Here is a 4,689-nt window from a genome sequence, read left to right as displayed (position 1 = left end):
GAAACCACACTAAATGAGCATTTTGATATCACTTTCAGTTTCCTTAGCGTAGGCTACCTCATCTGATTTTTCTCTCAATTTATTCACTGTAGGGGTGAGGAGGAAGAACAGGAGGCATGGTTCCTACACGCTTTCAGCCAGTTTCAAGGTTACAGCTGCCTTCTCCATCCACTACTTTCCTCTGGTTAATGTCATGTTTGCCTGGCTTCCACTGCCAGACTCTCAGCTTGCCTCCTGTCACATCATTACCTGCCATTTCAACATAGCCTATTATGTTCAAGATCAGGACACTTAGATGTGTTTTAATGTGCAAAGATGAATATGTAGGTGTCTACAGATAAGGTAGGTAGTTAAACTCCCATTATGGACAATGGAGACAGTTACCCTCCAATGGACAGGCATTACCGTCATTAGCTCTGGGCTCCACGCAGCGTAGCTCTCCAGTGAGGACCAAGGGGAGCTGGACACCTAAAGCAGATGTAAACACCTACAAAAGAAGCCTAAGTTTAAGGTGTCTTAATATGGAGCTGAATCCCACCTTGGCTGATTGCCAGCAGTACTCTCTCCCAAAAATTCCCACTCACTTTTTTCCTTTCTCCATTTCTGTTGTTTTTCTGTTCCCCTTGCTTCTACATGTCTTGTTTAATTCCTTGTTTTGTTGTCTCATCTCATCATTTGTTGTGAAACAATATATTCAAAATCTGCTCTTTAACGACAACCTTTTTTCATACCTGGTTTAACTGCCGTTCCGATAGCATGGCTTCCTCCTCCTGACATTAAGTTTGACTCAAATCATTTATCCTCTCACCTCAGTTTCATATTTAACACATAAACATGTTTGTTTGTTTGCTTGTTTGTCTGAGGGGGGGAGATTCATTATTAAATTTAGGTTCTGTTAAAGAAAAGTGAATTTGTCATGACTGGTTAGTGTTTTAGCTATCCATTTCTAAACAAACACTGCCTACAGTCTTGTTAACATGCCTGATCCTCAGGCACGCTAATTTTTAAAAGCCTTTAAAATCAATGGGAGCTGTGGAAGCTTATTCCATCTCCTGATTTCTGTGAAAGGTTTTCTCCACAGAGGTTTGCGACTGTGTCTATATGAATGGCATGACAACAATAAAGCAACCAAAGAGTAGAGCATGTGTGCAATGCACAAATTATGACGACAAGACTGAAGAACCCTCACGTTCTCCCAAATGTGTCTCTCTGAGCAAATATGAGAAGAGTAGCTCACATACAACAAAACTATGGGCTATATTCTGAGCTTCATTGTGCTGGTTTAAATCTGGAGTGATTTCATTTACTTTACTCCGGCCTAACTGAAATCAGGATCTGCCCATATAATCAATACAGTAGGCATATTGACTTAAACCTTCTGGAAATAAATAAATACTGTCAGGAACAGTCCTCTCACAGGGAAACAGACAAAACCACCTGACTTTAAACAGACTTTTAAAAAACACATCTCTTATGAAATCTCTTGGGAGCAGGAGTTCTTTCAGTCTCCTGGGGCATAGCAAGCAAAGCAAGGTAAGTTATCTTGACACTAAGTCCTCGAGCAGCAGATCTTTTGGGGAATGAACAAAGTGCTCTGTAGAGCCAGCCTGGCTTATCATCACAGTCATCTGTATCCTTGAAAAGTACAGCTGGGGTTAGGGAAGCTGCAGAGAACACTTCTGTTATGCTGACATGCTTCTCCAAGCAAAGGAATCATCATGACTTCAGTTTCAGGGTAAGTATTTTTAGTGTTCCTTCCTCCTGAGGGGGGTCTCTATCATAAGCCATTGATTTGCATGGAGCTTAGTGTGAGATATAGGGGGTTTTTAATTTTTTTCTTAAAAAAGAGAGAAACATACTTGAAAAAATTCCATGCTTTTCAAGAATTTTCCTTAATACAGTAGCCCTGTATGAATTATTTCCAACAATCCTGAACTTTGAAGTGGGAATCTTTATTGTATTAAATAGTTACTACGTTATGCAAATAAATATACACATATGTATGTGTACAAATCGCAGAAAATATTTCTTTCCTCTGTTTTGGGCATCTCAAATAATTCGTTGACACTTTGGGAGTCATATGACTTAATAAGAACAATACCCAGTTGACCAGTCTGCCAGGAGAAATAAGTCTGTATTGTGAAAAAGGAACAAAGATTTTTGGTTTTTTTCCTCCTGGAGTTCTGATTCCTCCTCAGATAGTAACTATTAGGACTATACTTTCAGGGGTCATTTTTGTAGTTGGTCACTAGAGGAGAGTGATTGCACCTGCACGGTGTCACAAGCCACGAGGAGGAGCAGGGTGTTCTCTCCTGGGCACGAAGCGGGCGGGCAGTGCTGCCTGGGCAGCAGCCACCCGCCATTGATGACCGTTCCTGCCCCTCCAGGGGCTGGGAGACAGAGAGCATGGGCTGAGTGGTTTGTGGCCCCTTTTCCTGCAACTCAAATCATGGATTATTTTCACGCAGGATTAAATCACCTTGAGGTACACATTGGTCTCCCCCATCCTTCTGCATTACCCAGCAAGTGCACCCAGGTCCTTGAGCAAAAACAATCCCACGAATAGGTTTACCCTTTCCTGAGGAAGGAATAACCCAGACTGTTTCTCGCAACAAGTTCCTTGTAGGTACTACGGGGAACTTCTCTCCTTCCGCAGTGCACAGGGGTTTTGATTGGGCAGGGCCAGGTCAACTGGCAGATCCTCTAGTGTTAACTAGCCAAATGGCTTCTGCTAAATGTGTGTCATGGTTTAACCCCAGGCAGCAACTAAGCATCACGGAGCCGCTCCCTCACTCCCCCGCCCCCGCTCCTAGTGGGATGGGGAGGAGAATCGGGGAAAAAAGGTAAAACTCGTGGGTTGAGTTATGAACGGTTTAATAACTGAAGTGAAATATAATACTAACAATAATAATAATGAAATATAATAATAATAATAATTGTAATGAAAAGGAATATAACAAAAAAAGGAAAAAAAAATAAAAAAAGAAATAAAACTCAAGGAAAAAAAAAAACAGTGATGCACAATGCAATTGCTCACCACCCGCTGACCGATGCCGGAGCAGCGATCCGCCCCTCCCGGCCAACTGCCCCCTGTTTATATACTGAGCATGACGTTCTATGGTATGGAATACCCCTTTGGCTAGTTCAGGTCAGCTGCCCCAGCTCTGCTCCCTCCCAGCTTCTTGCACACCTGCTTGCTGGCAGAGCATGGGAAACTGAAAAGTCCTTAACTTAGGATAAACGCTACTTAGCAACAACTAAAAACATCAGCATGTTATCAACATTGTTCTCACACTAAATGCAAACCACAGCACTGTACCAGCTACTAAGAAGAAAATTAACTCTATCCTAGCCGAAACCAGGACCATGTGTATCCCAATGCTTGACTGTCCCAGCACCCATTGCTCTCAGTGTAGTTTTTAACAGTCCATTGTATCGTTCAGTTTTCCCGGAGGCTGGTACATGATAGGGGATGTGATACACCCAGTCAATGCCATGCTCCTTGGCCCAAGTCTTTATGAGGTTGTTTCGGAAATGAGTCCTGTTGTCTGATTCAATTCTTTCAAGGGTGCCGTATCGCCATAGAACTTGCTTTTCAAGGCCCAAGATCGTATTCCGGGCAGTGGCATGGGTCACAGGGTAGGTTTCCAACCATCCAGTAGTCACTTCCACCATTGTAAGCACATGGTGCTTGCCATAGCGGGTTTGTGGAAGTGTGATATAATCAATCTGCCAGGCTTCCCCATATTGATATTTCAGCCATCGTCCTCTATACCAAAAAGGCTTTAGCTGCTTAGCTTGTTTGATTATGGTGCACATTTGACATTCATGGATAACCTGTGCAATGGCATCGATAGTCAAGTCCACCCCTCAATCATGAGCCCATTTGTATGTTGCATCCCTTCCTAAATGTCCTGATGTGTCATGGGCCCATCGAGCTATAAATAGCTCACGCTTATGTTCCCAATCCAGATCCACCTGAGCCACTTCAATTCTAGCAGCCTGGTCCACCTGCTCATTGTTTCGATGTTCTTCAGTGGCACAACTCTTGGGTATGTGAGCATCTACGTGATGTACTTTTACAACCAGGTTCTCTACCCAAGCAGCATATCTTGCCATAATTCAGCAGTCCAGATGGGTTTACCTCTGCGCTGCCAGTTGGTTTGCTTCCATTGCTGTAGCCACCCCCCCAGAGCATTTGCCACCATCCATGAGTCAGTATAGAGATAAAGTACTGGCCATTTTTCATGTTCAGCAATATCTAAAGCCAGCTGGATGGCTTTCACCTCTGCAAACTGACTCGATTCACCTTCTCCTTCAGCAGTTTCTGCGACTTGTCGTGTAGGACTCCACACAGCAGCTTTCCACCTTCGATGTTTTCTCACAATATGACAGGATCCATCTGTAAACAGGGCATATTGCTTTTCATTTTCTGGTAATTTATTATACAGAGGGGCCTCTTCAGTGCGAGTCACCTCCTCGGGCGACACTCTGAAGTTTCAGCCCTCTGGCCAGTCCATGATCACTTCCAGGATTCCCGGGTGGTCGGGGTTTCCCATGCGAGCCTGTTGTGTGATCAGTGTGACCCACTTACTCCACGTAGCATCAGTTGCATGATGCGTAGAGGGGACCCTTCCTTTGAACATCCAGCCAAGCACAGGCAATCGAGGTGCCAAAAGGAGCTGTGCG

At 43.9% G+C, this 4,689-nt stretch overlaps 1 non-coding gene across 1 annotated transcript; it reads left to right on the top strand.

The window, feature by feature from the left end:
• The first annotated feature begins 2,210 nt into the window (after positions 1-2,210).
• Positions 2,211-2,420, top strand: LOC127013889 (small nucleolar RNA U3). Its single transcript, XR_007766132.1, has one exon. It is a non-coding gene; the product is annotated as a small nucleolar RNA U3 (small nucleolar RNA).
• Positions 2,421-4,689: the final 2,269 nt, after the last annotated feature.

Source organism: Gymnogyps californianus, chromosome 2 (assembly GCF_018139145.2).
Source record: "Gymnogyps californianus isolate 813 chromosome 2, ASM1813914v2, whole genome shotgun sequence".
Lineage (NCBI taxonomy): Eukaryota > Metazoa > Chordata > Aves > Accipitriformes > Cathartidae > Gymnogyps > Gymnogyps californianus.
This window is presented reverse-complemented; position numbering and strand designations above follow the sequence as displayed.